Raw genomic sequence first — 20123 nt, 5'->3', positions numbered from 1 at the left:
CCCGCGTCGCAGGAGAAAGGAAGGCGATTCAAAAAATAATCTTGCGTGGGGATCACTTTTACGAATCATTTTTTGATCTTTGCAACTAGAGACTTGTCTTTCCACTGGGAGTTAAGATGTCTGTTTTTTATTCGGTATTTGGAATTAAGTCTATCAATAAACCGGATCGATGACCGGTCCAGCCCCTTTGTTTTACAGGCGGGGAACCAAGGCCCAAGGAGATGTGAATTGCCTGGGTCGGGGTCACTTAGCAACAATGTTCCAGCTCTGCAGCTCGAGAGTGAGGGGCCCTCGACAGAGTTTATTCCGTCCCCGCGTCCCCGCGCCCTCGCGTCCCCGCGCCCTCGCGCTTCGCCTCCCAGCTTGCTTTAAAATACTAAGCGCAGGAGAGGTTTAAACTGGCTAAGGAGGCTCCACCTGGCACTTCCAGAATCCAGACTACTAAAACCGTGACTGTCAGTTCTTCATTTTAATTTACCTTCCTTTACCCTTGTTCCCTCCTGGTATTTGCGCCGAGAAATTTTGCTCCTTACAAAGAAAGAAAGACAGTGCCCTCTGAAGTCCTTTGTTAGCAATTAACTCGGCAGCCTCACCACGAACCTTTAACTATATATATTTTTAATGCAGTGTCTAGGCTTATGGCTGCTTCACATAGACAACCCGGATCAATTTATGGCAAGAACCACGTATGGAGAGCCGGGGTCGGGGGGCGGCTGCGAGGTTAGGAGAGTGCAGGCAAGAAGCACCCAGGTTCTGAAGCCAAGACCAGACAGATAGTAACGCTGCATACTCCAGAGACAGGTGCTGAAAAGATGGGAGGTGGAAATGTGTAGCTATTTGACATATGTCTTTTTAAAACATGTTTCCGTAGCCTGTGGCAAGGTGTAGGGGAGCTCATCAAGGCAGTCACCAACGCACATTATAGACACCTCCTTGACCCGCTCTGTCTGCCTCCTTTGTGAGTCAAATCGGCCTAAAGCCCCACCTAGATGAACTTGCCTAGAAATGGACTACGTACATAGCTCCGCTGGTTGGTTGGGGATTTTGCCACAGGAAGCCACCAACCTAGGGACAAGAATGTATCTTCACCACCTAGAAACTGCGGAATGTCCTTAGCCAAGGGAACAGCAAAGTTCACATCTCTTTGAGAAGAACTTTGCAAGGCAGGGCTGAGAAAGGAAAGAAATCCTCTAGCCATTGTGTCACCATTCACTGCAGCCACTTTCCTGTATCTTTTCTACCTAATGTTGCCACTTTCTATGCTTCAAGAAAAGAAAGAAAAAAAGCTTGAGACCGAAAATCTCGAAGTGCATTCAGGGACCGTATACGTCCGCCTCATCTACCTCCAGGAGATAAGCCACACAAGGGAAAAGAAATTAGCTTATGTAGGTTCTAAAAACTGGAGAACGTTTTCCTGCCGAAAGTCACAGGAACTCAAATTGCAAGTTGGGAAATCATGTGTGCTACTGATGACCTCCTACAAACTGCACCCTGGTTTGCTTGAGCCAATGTATGACTAGTTTTCAGGCAGTTGGGCAGTTTCTAATGTTTATTGCAGATGAAAATGATTTGCAAGTTAGCATATTTATGATCATAGCAACTCAAACTGTGTAATCCCACGGCCTCTCTCAGCCAATCCTAAAGGTAACACTTATCACCCCACTCACACAAAGAAAAGTTGAGCAAGTCTTCATTCTGTACAGGAAGAAACTTCTAAATGGCATAGCAGATATCTGAGTTACAAACAACTCAGGAAATGCTACTTGCACTGTATCTGCATTACACAATAGCCAACACGTCACACAAGATATTAGGCCAGTCCTGTAGGCCCCTGGGAACAGGTCTTTGCCTCTGCCTTGTGACATCAAACCAAGGTCTCATTTTTTAATGCTATTAAGAAGCTGTGCCCAAGGCTTTGGGCTTGTTATCTCCCTTAACAATGTTATTTTGTTAGGCCGCAAAATAAGCAGCATGGGGTTAAATGTATTAGCTGCCTTCAAACCTAATTTATCTTCATTCCTTCCTAATTTACACTTGGACTGAATTAATGAGAATGATTTAATTAACACGGTGCGATCATGGTACCAGGGACAGGACAGCTCAGGGGATTAGACCAAACAGTGGGCTAAGCAGCTGCCATCCTGCCTCCTGTGGTCTCCTGAAGCCCCACCCAAATTCAGACATGTTCCCTGCTGGTATTCCAAAAGTGCCCTCTTTGTTCTGTGAGAACACTTCCTGGGTCTGTGCGAGGAGGACAGCACAGCTTTCTTCCCTGTGTTATTTGCTAGATGGACTTCAAGGCTGTGTCCTGGAGACTCAGTGTGGCAGAAGGGCCAACTGCCCACCAAAAATCTGTGCTCCTCTTCCATAGTGTCAAGTTCGTGTTGGGAAGCAGACGCCCAGCCAGGACCACACCTCCCGGTAGCACATATGTTGGGATCAACACCTCTGAAGGGGAAGGAGGGAAGCTGCATGGACAGATGGAGACGCTGAGCTGGGATGTGGTCTCAGCCAAGGTTTGGCTGACCCCATGGGGACCTCTGGCACAGAAATGGCCTCACAGGATTGTCTGCATTTAAGGCAAGAAGGCTAAGCTTTTATAGGGCTACATCACCCAGTTGCTGAATGCAGGTTTCCCAGGGAAGGGACCATGGCTTTGAGCAAGGTGACACTCTTCTGCAGAAGGAGCTGCCAGCATACTCAGAGGCTGAAGGAGTAAGCCCTCCATTCCTGAAGGAGGATCTGAGAGCCTCAGAACAGTGAGAAAACAGATACACAAACCTAGGAAAATGAGACCTCAGCTGCCATCAGCAATCGTCTTATTTTTATTTTTTTTTATTATAATCCTCTTATTTTTAAAAAGAGAGAAAGTCTGGCTATTTACTAAAGAGATGAGAATAAGGAAAAAGACAAGTAATCAATACAAGATATTATCAGCATTTTATAAATCAGTTATCACTTTTTTGTCTGGGGAAGACAAGGGGTCTAAATCAATAATTTACTAAATTTTGGTTTACCATCTTCTATCTTTGCCCATTAAAAAAAATCATGTGTTAGGTTAAATATCTGTTGTGATAAACCTTGAAAGTATTTTTGTTTTTTCTTCTTTTTTTGGTGACAGAGCACGCTAAAAGTGCAATGGTGCGATCTCAACTCACTACAGCATCCACCTCCCAGAGTCAAGTGATTCTCCTGCCTCAACCTCCCATGTAGCTGGGATTACAGGCGCCTGCCACCACACCCAGCTAGTGTTTGTATTTTTAGTAGAGACAGGGTTCCTCCATGTTGGCCAGGCTGGTCTCAAACTCCTGACCTCAGGTGATCCACCCATGTCGGCCTCCCAAAGTGCTGGAATTACAGGTGTGAGCCACCATGCCTGGCCTCCTTGAGAGTATTCTTAAGATTGCATGCAAACTGGTTCAATCATATCTTAACATTTATGTTGTCAGCTTATGTGTATTTTGTGAATTAAGTTGGATTATATAGTATGATTTTTTTTTAGAGGTGGAGCTGCGCTAAGTTGCCAGGCTGGAGCGCCGTGGCTATTCACAGGCCAACGTGGTTCACTGCAGCCTCTAGATTCTGGGATCAGGCTAACCTCCTGCCTCTTCCTCCTGAGTAGCTGGGACTGAGAGTGTGTGCCACAGTACCTGGCTCCATATAGTATGATTTTTAACTTCAAATTTCAGTTGTTCACCACTGCTACATATGAATACAATTGACTTTTGTATTATGATCTTTAATGGAAAATTTTGTGTGAAAGTCTACCTTTGTCCTTTAAGTACTAAGCGCCACTGTTCATGTTGAGCTCCTCTAGGAGGGCTTGTTATAGATGGGAAATTAATTCTTCCTTCAAGACTCCCTCACCTTATTCGGTCCCAAGTGACATTTCAAGGAGTAGACAGTTTATTGGCTGCTTACAGGACTGGAGAGAGACATATTTGAGTCACTTTCCTTGTATTACTCTATGAAGTTTGGTCATTAGGAAATCAAGTGATCTAGACTGCTTATGTTGTTTCTACTCCAGGGCCTTTCAAGACGATTATCTTCACAGCCTGTAGTAGGTAATAGATTTTAGGGTCAGGATTTAAAACAGCATTTATTATTTTCTCAAAGCAATGTACGGTAGAAATGTAGAAAACTGCAAACCTATCACTTGGAGATAATGACATTAATCTCCATTTCAGTTCCAGTCTTCCTATGTCCGCATAGTATTTTATATTTAACAATTAAGTAATAAAGAACAGAGACTCTAGAACCAAGCTTGAATCCTGCTTTTATATTTAGTAGCTGGGTGTTTGAATGGCAAGTACTGTAATATCTCAGTGCCTTCATTTCCTAATCTGTAGTATGGGATAGAAACAGGACCTGGCTGGAAGGTTGTTTTGTGGATTAAATAAATAGTACTTGGCTTGTGGGAAAAGCTATATAATGCTGGCATTTATAATGGTTCATAAGTAAACTGTTTAAGGAGAATGGTATTCCTGAAACCTACAGATATTTCCCTCCTAGTAACTCTCCTAAATAAAAGTGACTTGAATCTTTATCACATTCTTAGTTCCACATCTGCTCAGTAGCATTGGGTAAAGGGACACTCTGGTGTCTTGAATGAGTTCACAGATCTCTTAGTGTGTTTACTGGAGGCTCTGCTCTTCTTGCATACCCAAGAAGCAGACAGCTTGTGCAACAAAAGCTCCTACTCACAGAGTCTGCCTTTGCCTTTTTCCAACTCTTATTGACACTGTCTTTTTGTTTTGTACAGCGACCACTGGTCTTAAATTGACGATAAAGAAACAATTCATTCTTCATTCTCCATTGCTTTTAAAAACTAAGCTGCTGCAAAGGGAAAAGAGTTTAAGAAATCATACATTTTAAAAAGAAATAGCTAGCTATATTTAGAAGAAGGCAGCTGTGCCAAAACACATTATACATGGAGCATAGACACCTACTTTTTCCTGCCCTGAAGATCTTGGAGGGTGTGCTTGGTAAAAGCTCACTCAGGTCTGTCAGAATCACACAAGGCCTCTGTGGGGTGTGGCCCTGCACAACCCAGGGGAATCTTGAACCATTTTTCCCCCTGTTTTTCATAATCTTTTGAGTACCCCAAGACTCCTGGATCCAAACTCTTAATTTGTTCTAAGTAATTACATTCAACAATTGACCGTTGTTTGAAGCAATGAAAATGAAGGTTTTGTTTGGCCTATATGCTCTGCTTCTAGGGCACAATGCCAAGTCTCTGAGCATGTCTGGACATGAAGAAGGGACTAGAAGAAGGGACCTTTGTGGTCCAAGGGCTTGCACCTTTGAATGAATATTAAAAGGATTTTATGGTACGCTGCAAGCACAGATGCTACCTACCGCTTACAGCTCAGCCTGGGCAGGAGTGTGAAATCAGGAAGCTGCAAGTTACAATTAGCAGAATGAAGAATGAAGAAGGAGATAGAGACACTGATGAGCGTGTTGTCAGAAAGAAAGTTCCCATAAGTGTTTCTCCTCGTGATTTTGAAAACACAACATGAACAAGGATATGAACTGGCCTATACAAGCATTCGCAAATTTCCCTTAGCCTCATAACTAATTTCAGAAAACATTCACGATAAGATCCCAAATAAAGTTGGAAGACCTGCCATTTCTTTATCAGAAGGTATTTGGAAATATTGAAATATCAGGAGGAAATGGTAACTTTTAAAATTATGTATATTCAAATAGTTATGTCAGTTTTCACACCTGCAGTTATCTGAGAATTTGTGGTTTCATTCATTTAGCCAATCAGTCATTCATTCAACAAGTATTTATTTACAGGCATCATGTTAATACTTGGTGCTAAGGAATATCCCAGTTTCACTGGGCTTCTTTCTAGCCTTTCTTTGTGCTCTTACACCGTCTAGGCTTGGCCTGCCATCAGTGTGCTTGTATTTGCATTTGGATGTCTCCTTCCAACTCTGAAAGACAGAGGTAGTCTAATGGAGGCCAAGAGAACAACCCATGTTTAGGCTGCGATGCCACCATTTAGCAAATATGTGACCCTGGGCAAAGTATTTATTCTCTCAGACTCAGTTTCTCATCAGTAATAGGGGGCCCAATAATTACAATATCCAGCTTGCAGGGATACTTGAGGATTACAGAGCATGAAAGCCCTCTGAAATGAAGATCTCTGTGAATGGTCTTTAATGCCTGAGAAACTTGCATTGCTTTATGAAAATGATCCCAAATGGTCCAAACATTACGTCATTGTAAGAGAAGAAGCCATGTCTTCTGACTATTGTATTAAAAAACATATTTACTTTTGCAGTTGACTTTTAACAATTCTTTTATATATATATATATATATATATTTTTTTATGGCACTTTAGGTTCTGGGGTACGTGTGCTGAACATGCAGGATTGTTGCATAGGTACACACATGGCAATGTGGTTTGCTGCCTCTATTCCCATCACCTATATCTGGCATTACTCCCCATGTTATCCCTCCCCAACTCCCTACCCCGCGCTGTCCCTCCCCTAGTCACCCCCCATAGGCCTCAGTGTGTGATGCTCCCCTCCCTGTGTCCATGTGTTCTCATTGTTCAACACCTGCCTATGAGTGAGAACATGTGGTGTGTGATTTTCTGTTCTTTTTTTTTTTTTTTTTTTTTGAGACAGAGATTCACTCTTGTTACCCAGGTTGGAGGGCAATGGCGCGATCTCGGCTCACGGCAACCTCCGCCTCCTGGGTTCAGGCAATTCTCCTGCCTCAGCCTCCTGAGTAGCTGGGATTACAGGCACGCACCACCATGCCCAGCTAATTTTTTTTGTATTTTTAGTAGAGACGGGGTTTCAGCACGTTGACCAGGATGGTCTCGATCTCTTGACCTCGTGATCCACCCGCCTCGGCCTTCCAAAGTGCTGGGATTACAGGCTGGAGCCACCGCGCCCGGCCGATTTTCTGTTCTTGTGTCAGTTTGCTGAGAATGATGGTTTCCAGGTTCATCCATGTCCCTACAAAGGACATTAACTCATCGCTTCTATGGCTGCATAGTATTCCATGGTGTATATGTGCCACATTTTTCCCTGTCCAGTCTATCATCGATGGGCATTTGGGTTGGTTCCAAGTCTTACAATTCTTAATATTAGTCAAAGCATCAAATACACATAGAGGCACACTCAAATAGTACCAAAGGACAAGAGGAAAGGCAGCAGCCCCCTGATACCTCCAACCCCCTTCTCCAGCCCAATCTGCGGAAAGAACCATGCAACCATTGCTGTTAAACAAGTAACATTGCCCTTATACTGTCTTAAGAGTGGGAGGAAACATCCCAGGATTTTCCAAAACTGCACCAGTTTCTTCTACACCTCTTCTGGGACATTTGTGGAAAGTGAATAGGAACACCTAGGTACATTCTAATTTTTCAAACACTAGTTTTCCAGGCAGAATCATGATCAATTTCATTAGCATACATGTTCATTTTTTATTCCATACATGATTGTCTATGGCTTAATAAACTATAAACAACTTTTCACATAACATTTTTTTTGCATATATCTTATTGTGAACAAAAGTTTGTTTTAATTGTTTGCTTTTTGTGCCGGTCACCTAAGAATGAAACTGCCACCCTCAACAAAACCAGGAATGGAACACAGCAGCACAGAACACAAATGCAGGTTTCCATACGCCACAGTACAGAATTTGGGTGAAGCAATAGTGCCCTCTTCTGGCTACAATGAAGAACCAGTTACAGAAGGATCTGACTCTAAAACCAACCTACCGAAAAAGAAAACAATGAACCTGGTGTGTAGACTCTTGTGGATCCATTTGAGCAGCCACTTAAAGGTTCTGCATTCAAATGAGCCAAATGTAATCTGTGGTCTGGCCAGCCTGAAACAGTGCAATGGGCTCCTGTGTTCCCTAGACTGGCTGGCACGGGGCCCAGCTGGGTCATTTATTTTCTCAGCAGAGACTGAGCAATTTTGAACTGGCCAACCCAGTGCCACTGCCCCCTTTGCACACAATACTCATATAAGTTGTCCTGAGGGCCCCTGCACAGGGACTCATTTGTCCAAGGGGACGGTCTTGGAGCTAATAACAATGACTAGGCCAGGTACGGTGGCTCACACCTGTAATCCCAGCACTTTGGGAGGCCGAGGCGGGTGATCATGAGGTCAGTAGTTCAAGACCAGCCTGTCCAATATGGTGAAACCCCGTCTCTAATAAAAATACAAAAATTAACCAGGCTTGGTGGTGGATGCCTGTAGCCCCAGCTACTCATGAGATGACTGAGGCAGGAGAATTGCTTGAACCTGGGAGGCTGAGGTTTCAGTAAGCCAAGATTGCACCATTGCATTCCAGCCTGGGCGACAGAGCAAGACTCTGTCTCAAAAAAACCCACCAGAATTCCTAACATTTATATGGTTTTCTATGGTAGGCACTTTCTACGCTTATCTGCTTTAATCCCCACAGCAACCCTGAGAGAATCATGTTTTACTTGGGTGAGGCGAGAGCTGAGTGCTTAACCATGGAGCTACATTGCCTCCTCTATTTTCCTGATTATCTAAGGCCCATTCTTTTCTGTTCTCTGGAATGCCAGCTTTGAACACCTGGCACATACCCAGTGGATTTACAAGAAATGAATTTCTTGGTTTACTTGCTCCATGTTGACAGGCCTGATAAAGGTGTGACAAATGAGAAGCTGGAATCAATTGACTAAAATTATATAGTTGTGTTTTTTTAAATCCACTTTTACCATAGTTGATTAAATGTCTTACAAGATCATTCTTTCATGCTGGCACACAGTACCCGCAAGAGATTGTTACGTCAATTCACAAGCAAAGGAACGTCCTAATCAAATTGCTCTTTTAAGTTTAGATCTGACATAGCTCCTTAACTATGGAATGAAGCACTGTATCCCCAACTATGATCAAATCCCAAATCTTGAATCTTCTTTTTCCTTTTTGAAATCTGCGATCCAAATGTCCAGGCAAGCTCTGGGTATCCTCCTGGAAGGACCTGGAGTGAAAATGCAATGGAAAATGAAGGAAGCGTTTAACTGCTTGGCCGTATCCAACAACTGAGACATTACGTTTAAAAACCCACAGTGCACAGATTCAGCTGAAGTTTGAAGTCTTTATACAGGACAATGGTTTACAGATGCAAAGCGTGTTGTCAGTGAGCAGGCACAGAACCTCCTCCTGCAGGTGATAGCACCTTTCACTTCTTGAAGAAGCCAAACACAGTAAAACTTCAATTGTCTAGAAGCCAACTCACTAGAATGATTAATAAAACATTTTTCCTGTATCAAACTTTTAGAGGAGAGATGCTAAACACACAAAAACATTTCCCTGTTAGAGCATTCTCTTAAAAGCAAATGGTGTTTCCTCAAGCAACAAATCAGTAATATCTTAAACTGATAAACAGGAATTAACCATATAAGGGCGATATTATTGTGGGGTAAAGCTGAAGAACAGAAAATAGCAACATTTGTATGGTCCCCTCCACAGATTGGGCTGGAGAAGGGGGTTGGAGGTGTCAGGGGGGCTGCTGCCTTCCCTCTTGTCCTTCGGTACTGTGTGAGTGCGCCTCCATGTGTACTTACTATGACTAACATTAAGAATTTTTGTGAGTCAACTACAAAAATAAATATATTTTTTAATACAATAGAAGACATGGCTTCATCTCTTTCAATGATGTAATGTTTGGACCATTTGGGATCATTTTCATAAAGCAAGTTTCTCAGGCATTTCATAATATGACCATTCATAGTGATCTTCAGTTTCAGAGTGCATTTATGTTCTGTAATCCTCAAGAGTCCCTGCAAGCTGGGTATTATAATTATTGGGCTGCATTTTACTGATGAGAAGCTGAGCCTGAGAGAATACTTTGCCCAGGATCACATATTTGCCAAATGGTGGCGTTGCAGCCTAAACATGGGTTTTCTTGGCCTCCACTGGACTACTTCCGCCTTTTCACCACTGTATGTCTAACCCTTGGCCCAGCACACAGTAGTAACGTAATAACTATTTGTAACATGAATAAATTTAATACATTTAACAAACGAATGAATGGCTCTTCCTACTACCTCACAAAGAAATATCAAAATTATGCCCTTTGCTCTATACTTGCTAAGGCAAGAAAGTCTAACAAAACATTTCTAATAGATTTTCACCTTGGACTAACTCCAAATGATTTGCCTTATGTTATCTAGAAAATTCCATTTCCAGAATATTTTGCTTAATCAGAGTTTCACTGGATGCCTCCAGAAATAGGACCATATTCAGGGACATCACTTAAAAGAGGATTCCCCCAATCTCCAAGCAAGGACATTATTGACATATGATGAATAAACCTGTGCAAATAACCAGGATCTCCTTTGAAGGATGAACTGTTCTACGGATAAACTAACCAGCATCTCTGTGCTTTTTGTCTCATGATAAGAAGTATTAAATCACCCAAACGGCAAGTCACCCAAAGGGCGAGGTAATTTATTTCTGCTCCTTGGCGAGTAATTGGTCTGTATTCCTTGGTGCTAGAAATGATAAGACTTGGGTAATGGAAAACCGGAGCATATCTCCAGGTTCACAGTAAGCGATGGGTTATTAATTCAAACAAGCCAGAACAAATCCTCCTGGCCTGTGGTCAGGTAGGTAAGTCTATTCACCAGCTCTGTATAAAACTACTCTTATGCCAGACAAACTAGAAAGGGTCTAAAAAGTCAGACCCTGCATTCTTTTGCTTGGTCTAATATTCCACTCTGGCATGAGATGTCTACATGGAAATTAAAATGATGATCTCTTTTATGTGAGTAGGCAATACACATGCATGGATCATCTATAAATAATAATTAATGCCCATTTAGAGTCACAGCAGTTTACCTCTCAACAATCCCAGGAGGTAGATACTATCATTATCTCCATTTTGCTCATAAGGAAACAGGGGCAATGATGCATTTGAACTTGTCCAAGAATCCAGTTATTAAATGGCAGAATCCAGAGTCCTCACTTCCTTATTCAGAACTGTGCACTCCTAGTGTGCGGGCCTCCTGGCCCACGTGCCCACAGGCCAGCCACTCTTGAATACATAGAAGCCTTTTGCCTTCATATTTTCTCAATTAATGGTAGGAAAATTGCAGCCGATCCCAGGTGTTGGAATGTTTTGCTAATTTGTTTTACATTCAAAGGAGCCCTTACAGTTGGGTATAGTTAGGACAAACAGACTATAAGAAAATGTAACTTAATTTTTCTAGAACAGAACTTCTTACTATAAGCCCCTAATCTGCTAGTTTGGTGGAAACTTAGTCTGAGTCATGTAGGGGATTCCCTCCCTTGCCCCGACTACCCCCAGGGTTATGTCCACGTTCCAAAGTGTTACTGAGGAACCAAAGGTTAAGGATGGAGGCTCATCTGGCCCTCCCACATCTGCCCACAGCACCAGCTCTGAGATAACCATCACTCTGTCTGATCTCCAATAAAGCGTCTAGTGAGTCTTGTCTCACTGCAGTCCCAGGCCCATCCCATAAAGAGCAAGGCGGAAAAGCCTCTGTCTCAGGCAAATACCCACATCTACACTAGTGACACATATCCTTTTATATACTAGTCATTTTTAATGCCCTCTTTGCTTTACGAAATGGAATTTATAGAAAATATACTCTATCAAATGTAACTTCAAAAAATTTAATATGTCTTAGCTGTAAAGGAGAACCCAATAGAAAACTATAATAAAATCGTATGCACTCACATGTGTGAATGCTATAGCATGACTACAGGAGGAGACATTACAAAAGGAGTCAGGTGGTTACACACGTATGCAGAATCATTGTAAATGTGCATTTACAAATGTAGGCTGAAATAGGGCACTATATTGGCCCTTCAAGTACCATGACTCACGTTATACCAATAATTTTTTTAAGTAATTTTTACAAAATGATCAATTCTTGCTAAAGTTAAAAAAGGTGGAGGTGGGTGGGCACAGTGGCTCACACCTATAATCTCAGCACTTTAGGAGGCTGAGGCGGGTAGATCACCTGAGGTCAGGAGTTCGAGACCAGCCTGACCAACATGGAGAAGCCCTGTCTCTACTAAAAATACAAAACTAGCCGGGCATGGTGTCACATGCCTGTAATCCTAGCTACTTGGGAGACAGAAGCAGGAGAATTGCTTGAACTCGGGAGGCGGAGATTGCAGTGAGCCAAAATCACGCCATTGTACTCCAGCCTGGGCAACAAGAACAAGACTCCATCTCAAAAAAAAACACAAAAAACCATCCCCCAATTCACACAGCAATCTCACTCCTGGATAACTCAGTTAATATTAAAACACTACAAAAATACTATGTAGAAAATATACATGGGCAACTTTTCCCTCTGGCCAAGATGAAGTAACAGGGAACCACTTTATGCTCCTACCTGAAACAACGGAACCAGCAAAAGTGTCTGAAACCATGGGATCAGTAAGCTCCAACAGCCAACCTTCCAGGCCATGTTGCAGGGCTTCCGTCATCAATTCCTACAGGATCTCAACTTGGAACCATTAAATACATCCTCTCCTTTTGCTTGAATGTACAATATAGATTTACAGTTTGCTAAGGGACGCTTCCATAGGAGTTGTGATGTTGATGTCGTAGTTACTTTTGGCCAAAAGTGATACTGTCAACGCCTGATAAAGTTCCTGGAATTGTAAACCTGGCATGACTGAAATGCTTCTGTTAAATGAGTGGATTGTACACTTGGCTGACCTGAGGGTTATGAGAGGCACAATGGAAAGATAGCACATAGGCCAATATTGAACAACAACGAAAAACTTTTATTGAACACCTACTATGTGTCTGGTTATAGAGATCAATGGGTCACACCTTCAAAGAGCTCAGAGATTAGTAGGGGTGTGGTCTAGTTGAAGACTTCTAAACCAGTGATAAGACCATGCCCACACCAAGCATTTCAATTTCCTATTCAAAAAAAAAAAAAAAAAAATCAAGATGTTGCTTATCCTGTGGACACAGATTGGGTGGCTCCAGAGTGTAGATGGTGAGTCCTCCCAGCTCCATCGTGGTGAAGCTGCTCTCACTCCCTTTGCCCAACCCGAGATCATGCTTGTGGATCCAGGTGTTGCCAGCTCACACTAGGTGCCCCTGAGTGCGAGGAGCCAACGCTTGTCTGGAATGTGGCTTACTGAAAACATCTGTCTCTAAGAGTTAGCAGGTATTTATTTACACCAGTGCTTCTCAAACTTTAATGTGCACACGGGGAACTTGTTAAATCACCTGGGGAACTTGCTAAACTGCAGATTCTGATTCAGGAGGTCTGGGGTGGGGGCAGAAACTTTGCATTTCTAACAAGCTCCCAGGTGATGCCGATCCTGCTGGTCTGCAAAACGCACTTGAGTCTAGAGGCCTGACAAGACGCAGCATCGCAGAAGACGGCTGGAACCACAGAATCACGCGAAGACATTCCCAGGAGATGTACTAACAGCTCTCCAATTACCTGGAACAATGCCTCCTTGGAAGTGAGGTAAACCTTCATTGGTTAAGAGGGTCCAATATATAAATAAATACATTGCATACAATGTAAGAGAATGAGAGATTTTCTGGGCAGATCAGGGAAGGCTTCCAGGAGGAGGTGATTTCTGAGCTGGGTATGAGAGTTTAGTGGGTCTAGATGGGGAAACAGGTAATGAGGAATGAGCCTCACAAGGCACATGAGGTCTGAAGTCACAGGGAGCCTCTGAAAGGTTAGATTGCAGAGACATAATCGAGCGTTTTAGAGAAAACACTCTGGCTGCCCTATGGGGAGTGCACTAGAGGGGAGCTAGGCCAGGCCAGGGGGCAGCTCTCAGTTGAATACAGGTGATATGAGGGTCTACACTAAGAGGCCCAGGAGGCAGGACACACACAACCTGCAGATGATGCCGTTGACTGGGATGGCGGGGAGTGGGGAGATGGTGAGCTCAGGACTGCCGAGTTTGGGAGGTGAAATGTCCAGGGACCTGAAGCTGGTGTCTGACCTGCAGGTGGATCTGGATTGCACAGGCACAGGAGCGGGGGCCGAGGCATGGGTGCAGGTGAGCCCTCCCAGAGAGAGTGGAGGTGAGTGCAGCACTGGGAAAGCCACACTATTTGCTCTTTGGTTCTGAGTGCCCCTTCTCACCAGCAATGGCACCAAGTGTCTGTTCAGAAAGGGATAGAAAATGGCATGGTTGTTTATACCAGGCACTAAAAAGGGCTGTGATAAGAACATCAAGCTTTTAAGAATGTTCTAACCAATACCTGGACAAACATGGAGATTAATAACCCTTTAAGCATTATAGGTTTTTTTTCGTTTTTTGGTTTTTGGTTTTTTTTGACAGGGGTCTTGCTCTGTCACCCAGGATGGAGTGCAGTGGCATGATCTCTGATCACTGCAACCTCCATTTACCAGATCCAAGCAATTCTCCCGCTTCAGCCTCCTGAGTAGCTGAGATTACAGGTCTGCGCCACGACGCCTGGCTAAGGTTTTCTGTTGTTGTTGTTTGCATAGTTTTAGTAAAGACAAGGTTTCACCATGTTGGCCAGACTGGTCTCAAACTCCTGACCTCAAGTGACCCACCAGCCCTCGGCCTCCCAAAGCGCTGGAATTACAGGCGTGAGCACCATGCCCAGCCTCAGAACCATTTATTTTAATTATTTCTTAAATTTTCTCCACATATATTTAATGAGCATGTTACTATCCAAATTGTTAATTAAAATAAATTAGTTAAAATAATGACTGTCATTTATATTACTTTTTACATACACAGTACCTTTTTATCCTCAAAATTTCTATGTAGAATTTTTGAAAAAATTATCTCCATTTATAGGTAAGAATACTGGCACTTGGAATGATCAAGTGTCATGCCTGAGATAATTCAGCTGTCAGCAGCAAATTTGAGATTCCTACTGAGACTACCTGTGGCATGATGACAGGTACATAAATATTCTGAAGTGAAATAATTCTTCAAGGAAAAGGAAAATATTTAGAATGGACTAGAAAAGGCTATTAAGTAACTAGTTCATCAATCATTTCATGGACTCTGTAGACAGAAATGAATCCTGAATAAAGCTGGGCCACCTTGGGGTTGGTCTCAGCAGAGCATTGTGTCCAAAAGAACCATGACTCCAACTCCAAAAAAGCCTTGCAGCTTAATATAAGAAGTCTCTTGGAGGCCAGGCGCAGTGGCTCAGACCTGTAACCCCAGCACTTTGGGAGGCCAAGGTGGGCGGATCACTTGAGGTTAGGAGTGGAGACCATCCTGGCCAACATGGTGAAACCCCGTCTCTACTAAAAATATAAAACATTAGCTGGGCATGGTGGCCTGTGCCTGTAATCTCAGCTACTCAGGAGGCTGAGGCACGAGAACTGCTTCAACCTGGGAAGCTCAGGTTACAGTGAGCTAAGATCACGCCACTGCACTCCATCCTGGGTGACAGAGTGAGACTCTGTCTCAAAAAAAAAAAAAAGGCTTAGAGAAGCAGATGGGGAACTACATTGCACACATTGCATGACATACAGTGGAACATTCTAAAATCTTTTTTTTTTTTTTGTGAGACAGAGCCTCCCTCTTTTGCCCAGGCTATAGTGCAGTAGCATGATCTTAGCTCACTGCAACCTCTGCCTTTCAGGTTCAAAGGTTCAAGTGGTTCTCCTACCTCAGCCTCCCGAGTAGCTGGGATTACAAGCGTGCACCACCATGCTCGGCTATTTTTTGTGTTTTTAGTAGAGATAGGGTTTCCCTGTGTTTCTCAGGCTGGTCTCTTAATTCCCAGCCTCAGGTGACCCACCTGCCTCAGCCTCCCAAAGTGCTAGGATTACAGGCATGAGCCACTGCACCCAGCCTCTAAAATCTTTTTCCAAAGTCTCTCTCATCTCAGTAGCAGCCCTGCTTTGCTGCTGCTTTGCAGGCTGTGCCCTCTGGATTCCATTTCTTTCCACAGTCATTCCATCGCCTTTCTGATAGGGAACCATTTAGCCTCTCAGCTCCCTCTAACGCTCTTCCACAGTCACCCCTGGTACACACAGTGACAAGAACAGGAGGCAACACACAACCTCCTAGGCTGTGGGTGGGGAGGGGCGGTGTGTGTGAATTTTTGTTGTCCCTGTCTCATAAATGTACACTTTATACCCACCAGTGGCTTCCATCTCCTTTCCATGAGCCACAAGGCCCTACTTATCAGTCGCATCTCTGTTTCAGCCACACTGGCTGGCCTGTCTGTCCCCACATACCCAGTGTTCTCAGCCTTAGGACCCTGGCACTCACTGATCTTCTGCCTGGAACGTTTCACCATAAATAACCACATGGCCAGGTCTTTCCTTTCATTCAACTCTCTGTTCAGCTCTCTCCCATCAGTGAGCCTGTCCCTGAGCTCCTGATCTAAAATAGCAACCTCCTTGCTCTCCATCCCTTCACCTTGCTGGATCTTCCTTCGGAGCACTCATCACCACCTCACATTGTCTGTTTATTTATTATTTACAATTCCCACAAGGAATCAAACTGCACACGGGGAAGAACTTTGTCTGTTTTGCTCTTGGCTGATTGCTCATGCACAAAAAATATTTGTTAAACAAAATGAATGGATAGTTAGCTATTCATCAAAATTTTATTAGAAAGCTAATAAATTCTTAATTAAGACTATGTTTTCCTTTGAACACTTGACACTAGTTATTGTGTAGCCACGTGGATTCTAATGACCTCTGTGTCCTAGATGCTCCTCTTGCTGCTGTTATGGACTCTGTGCCTCACATGTCATGTGGCGTCTTCCGATCTCATCCTGTGTCACCCTTCTGTTGTATATAAAGTCTGGGTTTTTCTGTCCAGTTTCCAACTCAGGGTACTTGGTCTCTTTTAATCCCCTAAGCCTTTGCTCCCAAGAATCTCCAGTGCAGGTGTTCACAAATTGTGACCTAGTTGATGGCACATCATCAGCTTCCAGAAATGTGAATTGCCTGTGCCTGGGTACTGGCATCTTGAAATACTGAATGCCCCACAGCCCTTGCCTTGCCAGCACCTCTGGTGTCTGTGAGCTTTGGGAACTAGCAGCACTGGGGACTTCAGCCCACGTGCCTCCCAGCATTAGGAGGGCAGTCCAGGCAAGAAGGAAAATGGGCCTCAAAGCAACTGCATTTGAAAGTTAGCACCCACAAACACATTTCTGCCTCCAAGATGTCCCTGATGGCCTCTCTCACTGGCCACTCTCCCAGAAGCACCACCACTGATATTAATAATAACTCAAAGCAAAGCATCCTGCATAGTAAAGAATTTGGCCTAGCCCAAAGACAGGCCTTTGCCCTGAGCTGCTTTCTTTGTTTAGGGCAGAGCCCGGACCCACCAGATCTTAGGGTGGAGCCAGACACAACAGAGAGGCCATTCATGTGACTTAGGGTAGGGGCTTTAGGTTACATGGCATCAGCTGACGTAGAGGCTAAGATCAGCTCGGTGGGCAATCAACCAATCAGTCATGCCTACGTCTCAGGGCCCCAATAAAACTCCTGAACACGGAGGCTCAGGTAAGATTCCCTGGGTGGCAATACTCCTTATGTACTGTCACACATGGTTACCAGGGAAATAATGTGTCCTAGGGATGACAGAAGATTCGCTTTTGGAACCCTCCCAAACTCTGCCCTATGCTTCTCTTCCTTTGGCTGATTTTAATCTGTATCCTAATCTGTATCCTGTTCCTGTGATAGAGCATAACCAGGAGCATAATAGCTTTCAGTGGGTTCTGAAGTCCTTCTAGTAGATTCTCAAATCTGAGGTTGATTTGGAGAACCCACCCCTCTAAACTTGCAGTTGGTGTCAGAAGTAAGGGCAATCTTGGGTACCATGTCCTCGAACCTCACAGTTTAGCTAACTGTGGGTATATCCCCACACCACGAAAAAGCTGGAGCTTCCGCTCCAGGGTGTTTCAATTCAGTATAACATGTAGCTTTCTCCTTGCATTTAACATTCACTTGAATATATCTTTATATCATGTTTAAAAGCTTTTGTGGGAAAAAGAGACTTTTAAAACTGGAAAAAAAAAACTTGTCTTTGGTACTTATATGATATTTGTGTCAGTAATCCCAACATACTTTGAAAATACTGAATTTTGAAATTATTTCCCAGAGAAGTATAAATTTTTCAGCATAACGAAGACACCTGCCTAAGACCTCACAGCACTCATAGCAAAACTGAGAATAGAATATGCAATGCCTGATTTCTTAGTCTGCCCACTAGACCACAGTCAGGGCCAGGAGCACATTAAGCTTGGAATGCACCAGACAGCACACAGTCCCCAGTGCAGGGCAGGTAGAGGGCTGATCCTGGAGAAGACAAGCAACTTGACTGCCTCAGGGAAATTACAAAAGTGATAAAGAGGAAGTTGCAGGTGATTCTAAACTCAAAGTGATCACAAGGTAGTGAAATATGAGGTTCCAGACAGCAGCAGATGAGAAAGTAGAAAGAAAAAATAGAAGGTGTGAAGAAGGATGGGAAGGTTCTTAGAAGAGGTGAATATGGAGAAAAAGTGGAGAGGGGCCTCCAGTAGAAGAAGCGTCAGCATGAGAGCCACAGGATAAGCCCAGCTCATTCCTGCTCTGGGAAAAAACAAGGATTTTGTTAAATTCTTTCTCCCTTATCTTTTCAGTCAGCCAACACTTCACTTTAGGGGTTTTTAGCAAAAACTAATATTACCTTAGTGTCAGCTGAGCATGGAGTGCTCTTCTTCAACCCAGGAAATTGAATTTTGATGAGAATGAATGAAATTTAAATCTTAAAAGTTTGATGAATATCTGAAATTTAGTATCATACTTCGGAAGTCAAAGCAAGCTCTTAGCATAGAAATAATGTTCTTTTCCACCCTGAGGGTGAAGGGCAGAAGGGGAGCATGAGGGGAAATCCTCTGTCTATAACTGATGGCATGGAGAAGACGATGGGCCAAAAGTAGAGAGGATGTCACCAGCCTTACTCAGCAAGAAGCCAAAGGAGAGGAGAGACCCTAATCTTTGTGAAAAAGAAACAAAGGGCCATTTGGGAAAGGAAGCAAAAGGAGGAGAGTGGGCTGCAGGGACCCCCAACTTATCTTGGCCCATGCATCTCATGCCAACAGCCATTCCTCCATGATAGCCAGACTCTGATTGGATCCCAAACAATATGTTCAGCCCTAAGTAATGACTTGTGACTGACCTAAGCCAACCATTGCAATACTGTTCCCTTTACCAGGCAGTTGATTTCCCAGCCTCCCTTTTAGCGGGGAGTAGCTATGTGACTCAGCTTGGGCCAATGAAATGTAAAAGGAAGACTGCTAGGAGATGTCTAGGAATTTTTTTCTTTTCTGTTAGAAGAGGCTGATAGGACTGATGCCACCTCTTTCTCTCTTCCTGCTTCAAACACAGGTCATGATCCTTGAAGCTGCAGCAGCCAGACTATAGCTATAAGAGACAAAACAAGAATATCACAGGGACACCAGCCACAATATCAATCAAGCCACTAAATGAAGCCAGCAGTTCCCACTGCAGACACTGTTGTGAATGAGAAAAATTAGAACTTGTTTGCCTAAGCTACCCTTGGTTGTATCTGCTCTTCCTAGCAGCGGCTGAATGCAACCCCAAGACAAAACTCATATTCTAAGAAAATGTTACCTTTATGACTGGTAAAATCACATTTTGGATTATCACCGAAAAAAACTCATAAAAAACGTTCTAGTGCTCATGGATCTCATCAGAGGCCTCTGATCCCTGAGGATCTTCACAATTGCAGTTTGAGAAGGCCAGAGAAGCAATTACCAACAAGTAAGAAAGATAAGGTATTGACAGGAAGAAAAAGATCAACTTGAGAAAGCAAGAATATGGGGAAAAGGCACTGGGAATAGCCAGCATCCACTGGTAGAGAGAACGTGGCAGCAAGAGATCCATGTGTCAGTGAGAGACAGCGCGAGAGGGAGAATGAGAGAGAGACGGAAAGAGAAAGAGAGACCTTTACCCCTCATTCCAGAACTGCTCCAACAGCACCAGTTGGAGCCACAGTGTCTGTGGGTGCCAGGGGCCACTAAGAAATGGTTCTTCTGGCCCTTTAGATGACAAGCCCAGAGCTATAACAGAGGCCAGTTGCCTCTGTAATAAGCATTCATTAGATTTCCCATAGTCTTCCAGAAGCTGAATATAAATTGA

The sequence above is a fragment of the Sapajus apella genome, unplaced genomic scaffold (genome assembly GCF_009761245.1).
Source record: "Sapajus apella isolate SASKATOON/1434 unplaced genomic scaffold, GSC_monkey_1.0 scaffold1, whole genome shotgun sequence".
Lineage (NCBI taxonomy): Eukaryota > Metazoa > Chordata > Mammalia > Primates > Cebidae > Sapajus > Sapajus apella.
Note: the sequence above shows the minus strand (reverse complement) of the source record.